This window comes from Mus caroli, unplaced genomic scaffold, assembly GCF_978045245.1.
Source record: "Mus caroli unplaced genomic scaffold, Mus_caroli_1 scaffold_12, whole genome shotgun sequence".
In the NCBI taxonomy this organism is placed as follows: Eukaryota; Metazoa; Chordata; class Mammalia; order Rodentia; family Muridae; genus Mus; species Mus caroli.
In genome coordinates, this window is record NW_028227267.1 from 35,063,252 (window position 1) to 35,081,600 (window position 18,349).

The 18,349-nt window shown below is 41.4% G+C and overlaps 1 pseudogene; it reads right to left on the reverse strand.

Annotated features, from left to right (window-relative positions):
* Nucleotides 1-239: 239 nt before the first annotated feature.
* LOC147001698 (disks large homolog 5-like) lies at nucleotides 240-17,429 on the reverse strand (annotated as a pseudogene).
* Nucleotides 17,430-18,349: the final 920 nt, after the last annotated feature.

Genomic DNA, 18,349 nt, shown 5'->3' on the forward strand with positions numbered 1-18,349 from the left:
AAGAATTGAGTTGGAATTTTGATGGGGATTGCATTGAATCTGTAGATTGCTTTTGGAAAGATAGCCATTTTTACAGTGTTGATCCTGCCAATCCATGAGCATGGGAGATCTTTCCATTTTCTGAGATCTTCTGGTTTAGAGGCAAACAGTATATAAACTGAGCCCCTACTTTGGTTCAAAGACAAGGATGGGCAGACATATCCTGTGCCTAGTACATGGATCATGATCCTGTTAGTCACTCACCAGTAGAATTGATTTTCTTTAGTCAACTCCTTGTACTTGTACAAGGCTTCACTAATGTCCTGAGGCATTCTCTTCAGGTCAGTCATCACCTGATCATGTTGCATGTTGAGCATGAATGTCCTAATTTTGATTCTGTGGGAGGGCATGGCCCAAGGAGCAAATAATCCCATGAACTATGGATACAAGGATCATGTTAATTCAAGCTGAATCATGGACTACCCCAACACATATATACCACGACATTGCTCCATGTTACCAGTTCCACTTGGAGCTTATTAAACTTATTACTCTTTGCCTGGGGTCAGTAGAGGCAGGGAAGTAAAGGCAGGGATTTGACCTACTTTATCTCCCCGAAGGGGCATGAAAGCATAGACTAGCACTCCAAGAACTTTCCAGGAACCTGTGCTGTAGTCCTGGGTCCACCTACATATCTGTTTGTAGACAAGGAATTGTCAATCCTTGCTTCTATTGCTACATAAACTCCCAAAGGACATAATCAGTATCTACAGGATGCTACATTTCCAGTGTGTACCTAAGGTGAGCACAGAGCTCATATGCTGTGCTGCTCAAAGTGAGGCTCCCTCTGTCTTCACTATTTTTGGCTGGAAACTGTGTCAAGCAAAATCTCAGGCCCCAGCATACCACACAGACACTCCAGCTCTTAAGTGGAACACATACACACACACACACACACACATACACACACACACACACACACACACTGACACCCCCCCCATAATCAAACACAATCAGAATGCCAAATGAACACACATTATCTGATAGTATAGTGAATAGAATGTGATAAAAGCAGTGATGAACTATGGCCAATCCAGTTATACTGAGAGACAGTATGTGGGACCAGGCCCCTCCAGCTGTTGACATTACCAGTTGAACACAAATTATTTCCAGGTCAACTGCAAACATGATTGACCATAAACACAGTGTGCTTTGCATCTCCCCAAAACTTATACCTGTATAGGATTCTTACATTGCAGGATTAGGGCTCACACACTACAACCCTAAAGCCCAGACTGTAATTCATACCACAGACTCTGATTTACCTTTGGAGAAATCAAATTGCCTGAGTCCCATTTCACTCCTATCTGAACTTGAAGTTCTGTGTCGAAAATCCATTCAGCAAAATGAATTTGGATGTGTGGACAGCCTGGTGTTTTAGCCTCCTGTGATATGAGGGAAACTGAGGTTAACAGAGAGGGCCCAAGACAGTCAGCAAAGAACTGGGCATAATGACTACCTGTTGTTCAAATCCTTGTTAGTGTAATTGGCTAGGATTCCCTGGAGTTCGTCTCTCTCATTTTTGATCCCTTTGAGCTTCTCCATCCTCTTGATTCTCTGATCCTGCTTATTGGTGGTGGAGGGTTGGGGTGATGCCTTTCCAACAGACCATGTAGGTTGATAAACACTATTAAACTCATAGAGATAATAGGGCAGGGAATGGTGACAACATGCTTTTCCTTTTCTTTGGGTCTCTTGTGAGATTATTCATTTGTTGTGTTTTCTTGGGTATGTTTACACTTATTCTGTTTGAATTTTGCTTCTAGTATCCTCTGTAGTGCTGGATTAGTGGAAAGATATTGTTGGAATTTTTTTTTGTTGCAGAATATCTTAGTTTCTCCAACTATGGTCATAAAGAGTTTTCTGGGTATAGTAGCCAGGGCTGGCATTTGTATTCTCTTAGAGTTTGCAAGACATTTGTCCAAGATCTTCTAGATATTATCATTTCTGGTGACAAGTCTGATGTAATTCTCATAGGTCTTCCTTTGTATGTTATTTGACTTTTTTTCCCTTAGAGCTTGTAATATTTTCTTTTTTTATTCTGTACATTTATACTTTTGTTTAATATGTGACAGGATGATTTTCTGTATTGGTCGAATCGATTTGGTGTGTTGTAGGTTTCTTGTAAACTTAAGGCCATCTCTGTCTTTAGGTTAAGGACTTTTAAAAATGATACTGTTGAAGATGTTTTCTGGGTCTTTGAATTGTTAAGTCTCACCCACTTCTTTTTCTATTATTCTTAGTTTTGTTCTTTTTATTGTGTCCTGTATTTGCTAGATGTTTTGAGTTAGGAGTTTTTTACTCTTTGTATTTTCTTTGAGTGACTTTGTAATATCATTTATGGTATTTCCTTTGCCTGTAATTCTCTTTTCTAAGTTCTTTTGGTGAGGCTTGTATCTGTAGATCCTGATCTATTTTGTAGATTGTCCTTCTCCAGGGTTGCCCCATTTGTGATTTTTATAACTTTATTTTTACTTTTTCTTTATTGATTTTCTTATGTATTTCCATTCCAAATGTTATCCTCCTTCTCAGTTTCCCCTCCAAAAACCCCATCCCCTCCATTTCTAGCGTTGCCTTTATGTATGAGGGTGCTCCTATACCCCCTCCTCCCCTCACTCCTGCCTCAGTGCCCTAGCATTGCCCAACCCTGGATCATCATGCCTGTACAGGACCAAGGGCATTCCCTCCCATTGATGCCAGATAAGGCATTCTTCTGCTACGTATCCAGCTGGAACTCTGGATATCCCCTCATGTACTATATGCTTAGTGGTTTAGTGCATGTGAGTTTTGCAAGGCTCTGTTTGGTTGAATTTGTTGTTCTCCTTATGGAGTTGCAATCCCCTTCTGTTCCTTCAGTCCTTGTCCTAACTTCACAATCTGGGTCCCCTTGCTCGGTCTCATGTTTGGCTGCATGCATAGCATTTCAAGAGAGACCAAATACCAAAGTTGCAGTTATGAAGTAGCATTTCAATAATTACATGGTATGGGGGCGGGAGTATCACCAAAACATGAAGAAGTACATAAAAGATTTGCTGCAGCATTAGGAAGGTTGAGGACCATTGCTACATACTGATATACTGAATCGTCTCCTGATTACCCATAATCCTAACTTTATACAAATGTTATCTATCAATGTTACACTGTGTTTAGGGAAAAGCAACAAAAATGTTCCTGCACCTGTGGGGGGGAAAAAAAAGGAGAGAGAGAAGAGAGAGAGAGAAACTTGCCAGGTTCCTGACAGCATCAGATTTCTTGACATCAGCAATAGTGACTGGGTTTGGTGTCTGCAGATGGAATGGATCCCAAGTTGGGGCAGTCTCTAGATGGCCTTTCCTTCAAGCTCTGCTCCTCTCTTTATCCCTGCATTTACTTTTGAGAGAAGGAATTCTGGATTAATACTTTTGAGATGGTTGGGTGGCTACATCCTTCGAAGGTTTCCATGCTTATCCAATAAATATGGTCTGTATAGTTCCTACTTCTTCTTTGTTTGGTATTCGGCTAATGTCCTTCATGTTGGGTTCTGGGAATCTCTTGGGTCCCTGGCATCTGAGACTTTATAGTGGTTACACACAGTTCCCCCTCCCCAGTGGCTACAGACCTCCTTTCAAATGACTTTCACTCTGTACTTCTTCCCGGTCTCCTCCCATGTCTGAACCAGAACCCCCTTTACCTCCTACTCTTCTCTCCATCCCAGATCCTTCTCTCCTCCTACTTCCAAACATTCTTTTCTTCCCCCTTCTGAGTAGAACTGTAGCATTCACACTTTGGTGTGATCTTCCTTCTTCTTCGGTTTCCCATAGTCTGTTAGTTGTATTGTGAGGATTCCATGCATTTTTTGAACAATTTCCACTTATCAATAACTACATACCATCTATATCCTTTTGTGACTAGGATACCACACTCAGGATGATATTTCAACTTCCAAACATTGGCCTTTGACTTTCATGAAGTAATGTTTTTAAAGCTGAGTAGTACTTCTGTACAATGTACCATATTTTCTGTATCCATTCCTCTGTTGAGGGACATCTGGGTTGTTTTCGCATCTGGTCATTATAAGGTTGCTATGAAAGTAGTGGTGCATGTGTCCTTTTAATATATTGTAGAATCTTTTGGGTGTATGTACCATGGTGGTATAACTGTATTTGTGTTAGAACTATTTCCAACTTTCTCAGGAATTGCCAGAATGATCTCCAAAGTGGTTTTTCCAACTTGCTGTCCCAGCAGGAATGGAGGAATGTTCTTCTTTCTTCACATTCTTGCCAGAATCCCCTGTCAGCTGACTTTTGTTCTTTGCCCATCTGAGTGCTGTGAAGTGGAATTTTAGGTTCATTTTGATTTGCATTTCCCTGATGACTAAAGATATTGAACATTTCTTTAAGTACATCTCAACCATTCAAGATTCCTCAGTTGAGAATTTTCTGTTTAGGCTGTACCCCATTCTTTAATAGGGTTATTAAGATCTCTGGAGTGTAACTTCTTGAGTTCTTGGTATTTTTTGGATATTAGCCCTCTATCAGACGTAGGGTTGGTACAGATGTTTTCCCAATATGTGTGTGCAATTTTGTCCTTTAGACAGCATCCTTTGCCTTACAAAGCTTTTCAATTTTATGGGGTCCCATTTGACAATGTTTTTTATCTTACAGCATGAGCCATTGGTGTCCTGTACAGCAACATTTCCCCTTTGCCAATATGTTTGAGGTTCTCTACTGCTCTCTCTTGTATTAGATCCAGTGTATCTTGTTTTATGTGGAGGTCCTTGAGTGACTTGGACTTGAGCTTTGTACAAGGAGATAAGAATAGATCAATTTGCATTCTTCTATATGCATACTGCCAGTTGAACAAGCACCAATTGTTGAAAATGCTGTCTTTTATCCACTGGATGGTTTTGGCTCCTTTGACAAAGATCAAGTACCATATGAGTGTAGGTCCATTTCTAGGTCTTCAATTCCATTCTATCGGTCTACTTGTCTGTCTATACCAGTACCATGCCATTTTTATCACTATTGCCCTGTGGTATATTTTGAGATCAGGGATGGTGATTTCCCCAGCCATTCTTTTATTGTTAAGAATAGTTTTTTCTATACTGTGGTTTCTGTTATTCCAGATAAATTTGAGAATTGCTTTTTCTATCTCTGTGAGGAAAGGAGTTAGAATTGTGATGGGGATTGCATTGAATCCGTAGATTATTTTGGTGAGATGGACCTTTTTTACTATATTAATCCTGCTCATTAATGACCATGGGAGATCTTTCCATATTCTATGGTCTTCTTTGATTTCTTTGTTCAGAGACTTAATGTTCTTGTCATTCAGATCTTTCCCTTGATTTGTTAGAGTCACACCAAGATATTGTTTGTGACTATTGTGAAGTATGTTGTTTTTTAAAATTTCTTCCTCAATCTAATTACCCTTTGAGTAGAGGAAAGTTCCTGGATTTTTTGAGTTAATTTTATATCCATTGACTTTGCTGAAGTGGTTTATCATCTGTAGGAGTTCTCTCCTGGATTTTTTTGGGCTCACTTATGTGTAATATCCCATACTCCTCAAATTGTAGTGTCTTGAATTCCTCCCTCCCAATTTGTATCACTTTGATCTGCTTTTTTTGCCTGATTGCTCTGGGTAAAATGTCAAGAACTATGTTGAATACATAGAGGAAGAGGGGGAAGTCTTTCCTTGTCTCTGATTTTAAGGGGACGGCTTCAAATTTTTATCCATATATTTTGATGTTGGCAACTGGATTGCTCTATGTTGCTCTTATTATATTCAGATATAGACCGTGATTTCTGATCCCTCCAGTGCATTGAACTTGAAGTTGTATTGTATTTTGTCAAACACTTTTTCAGCATCTGATGAGATTATCCAATATATTTTAAGTTATTTTATATAGTGGATTACATTGATGGATTTCCATATATTGAATCATTCCTGCATCTGTGGGATGATACAGCATCTAAAGAGATGATCAAGTAATACTTTCTTAAATTTATTACATAGTATATTACTTTGATGAATTCCAAAACATTGAATCATTCTTACATCCTATGCATGATGCCTATTGGATCATGGTGAATGATCATTTGCATGTGTTATTAGATTCAGTTTCCAAGAAGTTATTGAGTATTTTTGCATCAATATTTGTTATGGTTTTTATATGCTCAGCCCACTGAGTGGCAATATAAGAAGGTGTGGCCAAGTTGGAGTATAGGGTGTGGTCAAGACCTTCACCCTAGCTGCCTGGACATTAATGTTCTATTAGCAGCCTTCACATGAACACGTAGGAATTTCAGCTTCTCCTGTACCATGCCTTTCGGGATTCGTCCATGTGGCCACCTTGTTAGTACTTGACTGATCCTCTTAACCTGTAAGGCATCCCCATTGAATTGTAGGAGAAGCTGCAGTGCAGCCAGACTTGGAGGAGTCCCAAAACCCTCCTGGTACAACTAGTCATGGAGTTTGTTCAGCAGCCATCCGTCTGCAGAAGTCAGGGTGTTATTCAGAGTCACACCTCTTATCTAAAGCTTTGGAGAACCACCTGTCTGAGGGCCAGAAGCTCTTGTGGGTATCGGCTGATGCAGAGTTAGAAACAGCTCTATAAGTACTCAGCCTGATACACAGAGTCCTAAGGGTAGACACAGCAAATACAGAGGTCTGAAGGAAAGGACAAAGTACCCAAAATCTGAGTATCCAAGGCTGTACCCTCAGATTAGAAAAGAGAACAGAAAAAATGGAGAGAGAACCCAATAAGTGGCAATGGGGAGAATGAAGGCCAGGTGTTCCTGGTGGTCATGAACTGCAGAGAGTTCACAGCAAATTTTAATGTGGATTATGAAAGTAGAAAATGTTCCCTTTGTTTTATTACATTCACCTTGTTTGGGCAGATAATCCATGCAGGAAGGCTGAGCAAGTGCTAAGAAAGAAAGTTGATCTCAGAGAAACAGGAGGACTGGGGTTCTCTAGTGTAGTATACTGTAGTGTGGTGTGGGGCAGTGTGTTGTGGTGAAGTGTAGTGTTTACTCGTGTAGTGTTTGCTGCTTGGTATACATGAGGCCCTGGGCTCCCTCTCCAGTTTAGCCCACTTAGAGAAGCTGAAGTTAGAATATCAGTTGGCAGATTTTAGGAGGGTGATGGTGGCCTGGGAGTTGCAATCTCAGCTACCAAGGGATTACCTCTTCTATAGAAATAGAGTAGATGAGATAGTTCTTGTAGAGACCTGAGTAGAAGGAAGGAGATGGGGATTGTTAGATAACAAATGTCAAATTACAATAAGAACAAAGAAATTAATTCTAGTACTTAACATTGTAGAAGGGAAAGTTCAGTTCCCAGAAACATATTGCATTTGATGGAGAAATAAAGTAAAAAGAGTTCCAAGCCTCCAAATGAGAAGATCTGACAGGGTGGGCAAATGAAAAGACGCTTCAGAAAAAGCATCTTAGGAGAGAAACAGTTTGTTTAGCTTACAGTTTCATGTGACTGCCCAGCATTGCAGGAAGTCGTGACAGCTGGTCACATCACTCTGACCTTCCAATGCAGAGACAAATGAACACAGATATGCTCACTAGCTCGCTTGAGTGCTTACTTGTGTTCAGCTCAATTCTCCACCTTTATGTATTCGGGGCCTCTTCCTTGTCTAGGGAATATTGCCTCTGAGAGTGGGCTGTGTTTTTGATATCAATTAATTTGACTAGGAGAACTAACCCCAAAGATATGTCCACAGGCCACCCAGGGAAATATCCCGTGTTGATACTCTCCTCCCAGATTGACTCCAGGTTGTTTCCAACTGACAATTAAAGCTAACCCTCCCAAACTTGGTTACAGCAAGTCCTTGTTTAAGAAAAACATCTCTATACTACAGGTGAGCTGTTCCTTCGAAATAAACCAGAAACTAGGTAAGAGGTTTTATATTCTGACTATTTTGGTGAAAGTATTTTAAAACCCAACCCCCAGATTCTCCATAATCCATAATTTGTTTGCAAAAGAGTTATTTAGCCATGTTAAAGCTATCTGATGAGATGAATATTTTCAGGGTTGTATGGCAATGGTCATTATACCTAGGAGAAGAAAATTAAAGAATGTGGAACAGCTTCTACCACAATACCAACCAACAAGAAAACATTAGGTCAAAATGAAAATGGGAGTTGAAAGCTCCCAATGAAAAGAAATGATAAATGATTTGATAGTTGTACATTGTGTTCTTATATTGAATCTTCACAAAGGATAAAGTTGCATGTCAATTGAAAATCTTTAACATTGCCAACAAACTTGCTAGACAAACACCAAAGTGATCTTGGTTAAAACATATTTTCCTATATCCACTGCAGATATATAAAGAAGACATGTTCCCATAGTGGACAGCCAAAGTTGATCTCAGAGAAAAAGGAGGACTGGGGTTATCTAGTGTAGTATACTGTAGTGTGGTGTGGTGCGGTGTGCTGTGGTGAAGTGTAGTGTATTGTCCTGTAGTGTTTGCTGCTTGGTGTGCCTGAGGCCCTGGGCTCGCTCTCCAGTTTAGCCCACTTAGAGAAGCTGAAATTAGAATATCAGTTGCCAGATTTTAGCCAGATTTTAGGTGGGGGAAACCAACTGGGCAGCTCAAATGCAGACATGGTAGATTGTATGTATCCTAAGCCCACTGTCTGGTATTGACCTGGATGGAAATGCAATTACACTACTTAGGGTGTGGAAGAATGTAGCCTTGGGCATGGGAGATGGAAGCTGGGGTTCCCTGACACCTTGGAGTCCATTTGACATTGAAAACCACAGGCAAGAGTAGAGAATGGAGGTTCTGAATTCCATGGGCCTATGTTAAGGAGTCTGGGGACATGGACCCAGGAAATCCTGGACATCCAGACAGTGCTGAGTTGCAGGGAGTTTATAGCAGGTTAGAGCCTGCTGGCCTGCAAGGAGACCAGGCCAAGGGGTTCTCAGAATCTTGGACATGCAGGTACTGCTAGAAGTCACAGAGGAGCTGAGCATGGAGGAGGTCAGCAGGCTGAGAACTAGCCCTGAAAACAGGGAATGGGGAATTCTGTATTAGCTCAGAAGTGACTAGTCCAGGAGAATTAAGAGGCCTTCTGTTGGAGACTTAGATGGCATGGCTCTGTAGGCAAAGGCTTTTTCTTCGTATAACCCACAGTTGATTTGATGAGAGAGATAGTCCTTGGTTCTAAACTGTTTATTGATTGTTTTTCATGGAAATGAAAGCATAACATGTCTTGAGGTTAGACTAGAAGTTAAGTACCTTCTGAGGAAGGAATGTCCGGGAAGGGAAGCTTAGTGACTGAACCCTACCATCTTCTAGGTACCACATTAGTAGGGGGAACCCTATTCTGTTCTAACTGACCACAGGCCATGTTCCTATATAGAGGTTTTGGTCCCATGAAAGAGGCCTGGTAGGAAGCAGGTGACACTTTTGCCATCTACTGTGGGTCTGGGACTTCCAACCCACTCAACTTTACCAAATTACGGACATGGTGGTCTACTGTCCCAGGTCTTTGGGTTTTATTGATGTGAGGAGACACCAGGACCAAGGCCACTTTTCATTGGCACTGGCTTATAGGTTCAGAGGCTCAGTCCATTGATTTCAAGACAGGAAGCATGGCAGCATCTAGACAGACATTAGTTTGGAGAAGAAGCTAAGAGCTCTACATATTATTCTGAAGGCACCAAGAAGACTGTCTAACTGGTGTTTAGTAGGAGGATCTCAAAGCTCACCCTCCACACTGACACACTGTTTCTAACAAGGCCACAACTCCTAAAGGTACCACTCCCATAATCAAGCATATTCAAGCCACCACAGTCCTCTGCAATCTCCCAAGATATTTACCTCACTCTGTCCTACTGTTTTCCTTTTTTCTCCTTCACAAATTATGTGTTCTATTATTTTCTTGAAATATCCTCCTATAACCCAACCCTAGTGCATTACCTTCTCTGGATACTGCAGTTTAAATACACATCTCTAGATATTCAAAGTTACCATCCACATAACACACATCATGTGGTATTTGTCTTTTTGGGTCTGGGTTATATCACTCAGAAAGATTATTCATGTCTCCATCCTTTAACCTGTAAATGTCATTTATATTGTCACAGTTCATTACCATTGTGTATATGAACCATATATTCATTATCCTTTCATCAGTTATATTTACGTCTGGGTTGTTTTGATGTCTTGCCTATTGTGAATAAATCAGTAAGGAACATGAGCACACCCAGGTCTCTGTCTTAGGATAATGCCTTTGGCTATATGCCCTGGAATAGTGTCTGAGTCTGTGTTCACTTGCTAGAAAGAAACAACAGGACCATGATAGGTCCTTTTAACGAGAGCATTTAAATGGGGGTCTTTTCAGAATTTTAGTACATTTTTGTCTTGACAGAATCATGCACAGGCAGACATGGTGTTGGAGAAGTAGCTGAGAGCTCTGTATCTGGATCTGCAGGAAGCAGGGATACTGGCCCTGAGCTGGGCTTTTGAAACTTTAAAGCCCACCCCCACAGAAGGCCACAGCTTCAAATTCGATCAAATAGTGCTATACCCTGTTGACCAAGTATTCAAATCTATGAGCCTATAAGGGTTCTTCTCATTCACACCACCACAAATAGTACAGCTGGTTCATATAGAAGATCTATCTCTAGCAATGTTTTGCAGAACATTTCTCCTGTTTTTCATAGTGACTGTACAGGTGAATATATGTTCTCTTACCCCACACTCATGCCAACAGTTGTGGTCCTTAATCTACTGGTAATAGCCATTCTGACTGCAGTAAGATACAAGGTTAAAACTATTTTAATTTGCATTTTCCTATGAGGAAGGATATTAAATATTTAAATACATATCTATGATCCATTTCTTTCTCTTCTTTTGAAGATTCTGTTCGGTTCGACAGAACATCAGAAGGGAGTGTGTTTGAGACTGGGACTCTCTAGTTACCCCTGCTGTCCCAGAATCTAGTACATAGACCAGGCTGTCCAGAGGCTCATGCAGTTCTTCTTGCCTCTGCCTTCTGACTGCTGGGATTACAGGTGTGTACTACCATGTACAGCCATAGAACATTTTGAAATGTTTAAATTTATAATGTTTTAATATTTAACAGGCAGGTTTCCTGGTGTTTGGTTTTAAACACCATCTGATTGTCTAGAAATGAACTCTCTGTCATATGTACACTTAGTAAAGATCCTCTCCCATCTTGTAGCTGATCTTTGCATTGATTAAGAGTTTCTTTTGCTTTCTTATTCACTGTTTTATTGCTAGGGCACTCCTTGACCAGGATAACGTATAAAGAAAATATTCAATTGGGGTTGGCCAACAATATAAAAGGGTGATCCATGATTGTCAAGGTGGGGAACTTGGCAGTAGGCAGGCAGGCATGCATACAGGCATCATGGAACTAGAGGAGTAGATGAACTTGCATCTGATACATATAGAGGAGGCAGAGGAAAGAGATAGATAGATACAGATTGACAGACAAACAGAAAGACTGAGGCAGAGACAGAGACATTGTAGACTGAAATATAGAGAAAAAGAGAGAAAAACATAGTGAGATCAACAGAGACAGAGAGATAGTGACAAAGACAGGGACAAAGACAGAGGCAGGGATTGGCATGAGCTTTTGAAACCTCAATGCTAACCTCCATTGTCACAACTCCTCCAGCAAGTCCATATCTACTAGTCCTTTGTAAAACAGTTCTATGAAGTAGGTATCAAACCTTCAATTATGAAATGACCTTTGAAGGTCATTTTAATCTCAATCACTTCATTTATAATTCAGAAGATTTTAATTACTCAGTGTGAATATTTTTGTTTCCTGGGATGTATTAGAGAAATACTGTTGTGTTTCTAATTTGTTTGTCCAACGTGGTCATCCACAGGAGAGTACATTATGACTGTAGCTAAATTTTTGACTATAGAGATAGAGCATGGATACTTTTTCCATCCTGACATTGGGATCCACATAGTTTGACACATTATCCACATCAAAAGCTCAATTTTCTGTGGAGCTCTGGCTGGCTGGGCACTACTTATGAAGCCTAAACAACATAATACTTGAAGAGTCCCATTCCTGCCTGAAACTTCTAGTGTTACAGGACTATGTATGAACCACACATAAATGCAGAATGTCCTTATAATAGAAATAATTAGAGATGATGTTTTATCCATAACAATACACTAATTTTATTCAATAACATCTTAACGTGGGGAGTCAGTTTATACAAGATATAGACTTAGCAAAAAATACAAATTAGGTATAGTAACAAAAAAATAATGAATATATAATGAAACTTCAAATGAAAACACAGGAAAACCAAAGACCCAAAGAAATCAAAACTCTAACCAAAAACCAAACAAAATAATTAAGCTAAGCATTTTCTTGCTGCAGATGTTCAGCACAGACCCACAGTCTGTTGCTGGCCTTGGTAAAATAGTGCAAAGCAGTCACTGATGGTAATAATCTGTTGAAGATGAATATAGGCGTGCCTCATTGGGGTGGGTGTTCTGCTGATGGACTAGTCCTTCAAGGCTAACATGAGAGATGTTACAGATGATACCTCAAAGTTTTTCAAATTCACTTGACTGATCACTATGAAATAATTCTTGATGACCCAACAGGACCAGCCAAAATTGGCATTTTCAGAGTCCTGCTGTATGCCCAGTAGATCTTGATGTATCTCAGTACTTCTCTGAAGCCTTCCAAACAGGCAGTCTTGCTGGACCAGAGGCTAGACAAAATAAAGGCCTCATTACCCATAGCAAACCAAAATAGAAGAAAATGCAGCCCAAGATTGCCATGTTTACAAGGATTAGATGCAATGGTGGTTAATTTGCTTTGTACATCCAGTGCTCCTGGTGAACAGTTGTGTTGGAGCAAGATCTTGACCTGGTCTCTGATCTGTTTGAGCTTCTGCAGAATATTTCAGACCTATGGGAGGAAGAGAAAAAAGCCTGGTGAGATCTTGCCATGTCAGCGATCCAGGAAACATCAGCTTTACTCATCAGGATAATCCAGTATGACCTTTCATCTGAGATCTTTCCTGTATCGCCCATAGGAGAAGGGTCAGAGAGCACCTGGGCGTGGATGTTTTTTTCAAATGTAAAATATTGCTTGACACTGAATTGTGAACTACACACTGTGCTGGAGTTAAAGTAAAACACCACATTTCTCCAATAGTCTAAATATTTTTTACATTGAAAAATAAGTGTGCATCAGGGTCTGAATCTATTATTGAACAGAGGCAATCTAGGGAGCCTAGCAAACTTTGAAGTGAAGGCTCTTATTATTTCTGGAGTGCTGAATGCTTCCTTGGCTCTCCTTGTGAACCCCTATATCTGGGAATCCCCAGAGAAACCATCTCACAGGAAATTCATGCACACTGAAAGGATACTGTAATCAGCAAGAGTGTACTTCATGGAATTCTTCCCAAGGGTAAGCATTGAACTCTAAAGGGGATATTCATGAAGGAAAAAAAAACAAAAACAAAAACAAAACCCAATAGCCCTGCTATGTGTATGGCTCCTTAGATATTGCCATCCTGTACGAGTACTTCATCTCAGAGACATGTAAAGGACGCTGCATCTTTTCAGCCAAGCCATGAGACACATGTACACACATATACATACACAATAAAATTGGAGCCTGCCCTTCTGTCCTAGGAGAGGACAGGCTCAAGCCCCTCTGGATGAGTTTCCATAGAGCAGAACAGAGGGCCTGGTTCCTAGATAATTCAGGAAGTGGCATCCTGAGGCACCTCTCCATACCATAGAGCCTAAAGATGTTGCGTTCAGGGGTCCAGGATCTCCTCTGCCTAGAGTGGCAAGCTAGAGGTGGCCGACTGGGATGGGGAGGAGAGGGCATGGCTGAAATCCAATTTCTTCAAAAGAGGGTAACTCCACAGAAAGTCTTGGAAATGATCACAGAAGTGTAAAACTGGATGAGACATAGGAGAGAGCCTGGATAAGGTGCAGGATGGTTACATAGGCTTGACTGTCTTTATGATTACACATTAGGGCATTCTGCCCATGATGCTTCATTCATCCTACCTGCTGCTGCGTAGTATAGTGGTCTTTGATCTTCTGGCTGCCTTCTTTACATAGTATTTTTGTTTCTATGTTGTATTCTGCCAATGCAATCTGATCCCTTAGCAGCTGTCTGTTCTCACTCCTCAACATCCTGACTTTGTGCTGGATGAGCTTAGATTCAATCAGGAGGTGGCAGTTCCTGAAGCTGAGACACAAACAAAACATGGTGATTCCAGGCAGTATCCATCCATCTTCCTCCCATTCCTCCAAGCACCATTCCTTCATCATGGGCCCTGATCCCCAGACAGCCCCAGACAAGTATCCAGATTGGTCATAGAGGGAGATCAAATCCAGAGGACTGCCACTTTCCAGAAGACCCAAGGTAATTTTGAAAACCCTGACAACCAACAGGGACTCATGTATCTCTCAGAAAAGAACATGGTGTCTATATGTGCTTATGAGTCTGTGGAATTAAAAAACCACCTGTAGGTATAGGGAAAAATTCTCTAGGAGTGAAGAGACCCAAGCATCACACTATCTTTCTATGTTTCTCCTGGAAACCCCATCTATGAATCTACTTTCAGAGCCCACGAGGCCCAAGATTGATTGATATCTCCATCATGGTGGAAACGTTTCGAATTGAGGATACTTAGTTGGAAAGGACAGTGACTTGAGGGGCTCCCAGACTCTTCACCCTTGGTCAAAATGAGTCTAAGATGTGAAAATCTTAGTGCCTTGTTTGAAGGAGGCAGGCTTCCTGTTTAGAGACTAAGAGTATAGAACCTAAGCCCCCACGTTAGTTCAAAGACAAGGATTGTCAGACATATCCTGTGCCTATTTCTTGGGTCATGACCCTGTTAGTCACTCACCAGTAGAACTGATTTTCTTTAGTCAACTCCTTACACTTGGATAAGGCCTCACTGATGTCCCTGGGCATTCTCTTCAGGTCAGTCATCACCTGGTCATGTTGCATCTCAAGCATATATGTCTCAAAGTTGATCCTGTGGGAGGGCATGGCCCAAGTAACAAATTGTCCCATGAACTAAGGATACAAGGATCATTTCAATTCAAGGTGAATCTTGCACTTCCCTACCACATATATGCTACTGGACCTAGCTCCTTGTTACCTGTTCAACTTGGTGCTTATTAAACTTATTACTCTTCACCTTGGGCCAGTAAGCCCAGGGAAGAAAAGGCAGAGTGCTGATCTGCTTCAGCTCCCTGAAGGGGTTTGAAAGAATAGACTGACTCTCCCAGAACTTTCCAGGAATCTGTGTCAAAGGCCTGGGTCCACGCTAAATCTGTATGATTCTCCTCCTGGTTTCGACATGGAATAGTCAATCCTTGGCTCTATTGCTACATAAATTCCCAAAGGACATAATCATATCTACAGGGAAAAGTCTTTATAACAAACCAGGAGATTCCAATGTGCATCCATGGTGAGCACAGATGTCAAGTCCTTGCTACTCAAAATGAACCTCCCTGGCTTCCTCACTGCTATTGCCTGGAAATGGAGTCAGGCAAAACCTAAGGATATATCACATGAAACAGACTCTCTAGATCTTAAGCTGCACACACAGGAACACACACACACACACACACACACAGGAACACACACATCCACAAACACACACACAAACTCACATGCACCCAGTATCTCTCTGAGTCTGTGTCTCTGTCTCTCTCTCTCTCTTTTACACACACACACACACACACACACACACACACACACACACACACACACACACACTTACACTCAATCAGAATGCCAAATAAATAAATTGATTTGGCTTTATCTGAGAGTATAATGAACAAAATTTGAGAAAAGCCATTATGAACTGCAGCTAACCCAGTCATACTGAGAGGCAGTATGTGGGACAGGCCTCTCCAGCTGTTGAGAGGACCAATTGTTCCCAAATTACTGCCTGGTCAATTATGGAAAGGATTGGCTATAAACAAACATTACCTAGCAACTCCCACAAACCAACACCTGTGTAAGCTTTTTAAATGGCAGGATGAGAGAGCTCACACATTACTACCTTCATCCCCAGACTGTGATTCATGCCACAGGCTCTGAATAACTTTTGGAGGAATCAAAATGCCTGTGACCCCATATCACTCCTATCTGAACTTGAAGTTCTGTGTCGACAATCCAGTCAGCAAAATTGATTTGGATATGCAGACAGCCTGGAGTTGTAGCCCACTGTGGTATGAGGGAATCTGGGCTTAACAGGGATGGCCCAAGATAGTCAGCAGAGATCTGGGCATAAAGACTACCTGTCATTTAAATCCTTGTTAGTGTAGTTGGCCAGGATTCCCTGAAGTTCGTCTCTGGCATTTTTTATGTTCTGGAGCTCTCTTTTGAGCTTCTCCAACCTCTCCCGTCTCTTCTCCTGCTCTTTGATAGTGAGGGGTTGGGGTGATGCCTCCCCAACAGAGCCTGTAGGTAGAAAAACACTAGTAACCTTGTAGAGATAATAGGGCAGGGAAAGGGAAACCATGCTTTGTCCCACACAGAAGCCCGAGGAAGAGGAAAATCTAGAGACACCGAGAATCCCTGATAGTGCATCATAGATATCTTCAAGCTGGGCTCCTCAGCTAGGTCCCTGTTCACAACCACCATCACTAAACATATGCCTGACTTCCTATTGTAATCACCCTAGCCCTGAAATGCATAAGCTGTGCCAGGCAAGAATAAATGGAGGGCATTGTCAGCTCATATCTGACAACAAAATCCGTACCTCTTAGCACACAAGCCAACACTTTTCTAGTCTTCTTCAAATGCATGATGAGAGCTCCTACACTACTACAGGAACCCCAGACTGTGAATCAGTCCACATCACATGTGTTCAATACCAAAGTGTCTGAGACGTTGATTCATAGGCAGGGGAATAGCCCTCTCTGTTCTTGGAATCACATGCTCATGTAACCTAGAGGAAACTATATTAAGATGAAGTACATGAATACTCTATCCTTAGAACAGCACTTTTCTATTCTCACATAGCTTGCTCTTTGCGTAATTTTCCATTCAGGGGGAAATTAAGATCTCCCAGCAAAGCAACTTCAGGCTTGTCAATACCAGGCTGTCTGTAAAATTAATCATCAGACACTCTTTACTCTGGTTCTACCATTGAAGAATCTGAAGGATCCAGATCACAATCCCTTTTCCTGGAAGGACCAGCTGAAGCCCACATCCTCCAGGTAGCTCCCCAAACCTTGCCCAGGACTCACTGTGCCTTCTCCATGACCAGTTGTTTCTTGCCCTTTCCCACCATGACGGGCGTCCGGACTCTTTCTGCCTTGGTCTGGTGTCTGTGTGTATTCTATTCTCTCTCCCAAATTCCCTGAGGAGCATGGACAACATGCCTCCTTGGGAACCCATGAGGATCTGAAGGAATATCCCACAAGCTGCTCTGGTTACCACAACAGTGGTGACATCACAGAAGATTCTAGGGTTCTCTTGGATAAAAGAGATTGTCCAGGGAAGTGACTACTGATGATGTCATCTGGAACTTCCATGGCCTACTGGTTTACCAGCTTGCCCCATCTTGACCAGTTTCTGAGGTGCTTTTTCCTGGAGTCTCTCTTTTGCCCCTGTGCATACCTCTTGGCAACTTCTCCTACCAAAGCTAGAGATTTCTCTCTGCTTCACTACAAGTCCAGAACTTTGAATGGGGAAAGTTTGTTAGTGCCATGGCATGGGTCGCTCATCTTTGTTAGGATCCTTTTATGAGGGAGATTCTTCTCCAATATAAATCTACTTCTGGGGTCCATTCATGTAACAAACAGTCGATTTACCCATGTGTCTCTGTTTCCCAGAGGCCAAAAACCTACTCCTGCCCCTTTACTTGTACAGGAGTTGGGTTATATATTTTAGTGTGCAACTGCCTTGAGAGGAGATATTGTTTCAATGTAGTTAGCCATGGGTTTTCACACAACTCTGATTTACAACCCCATTTCTTTGCAATGAAAACTCCCTTGTACTTGGCAATAGAAGAAGTCAGGTACAGGGGCAACATCAAATTGTAAAGTTTATGTCCCTTCTTCAAAAGCTAAAATCCCACATTCTCTCTATCTCCAAAACAACCAGACAAAATAGATATCTGTGAACAAAGGCCTACATGGACATTGAATTTCTTCCTCATAGTCCCATTAGCTCTCACTTCTCCAGTTTCTACCTTTTTAAGTTCCCAGTTCTAGGCCTGAGACTGTTGGGGGTTTGAATATGATTCTGTATTCATAAGATATCCAAGACTCAATTGGATGGATAGGGGATGAAAAGGCCTCGTGTCCAGTGAAATC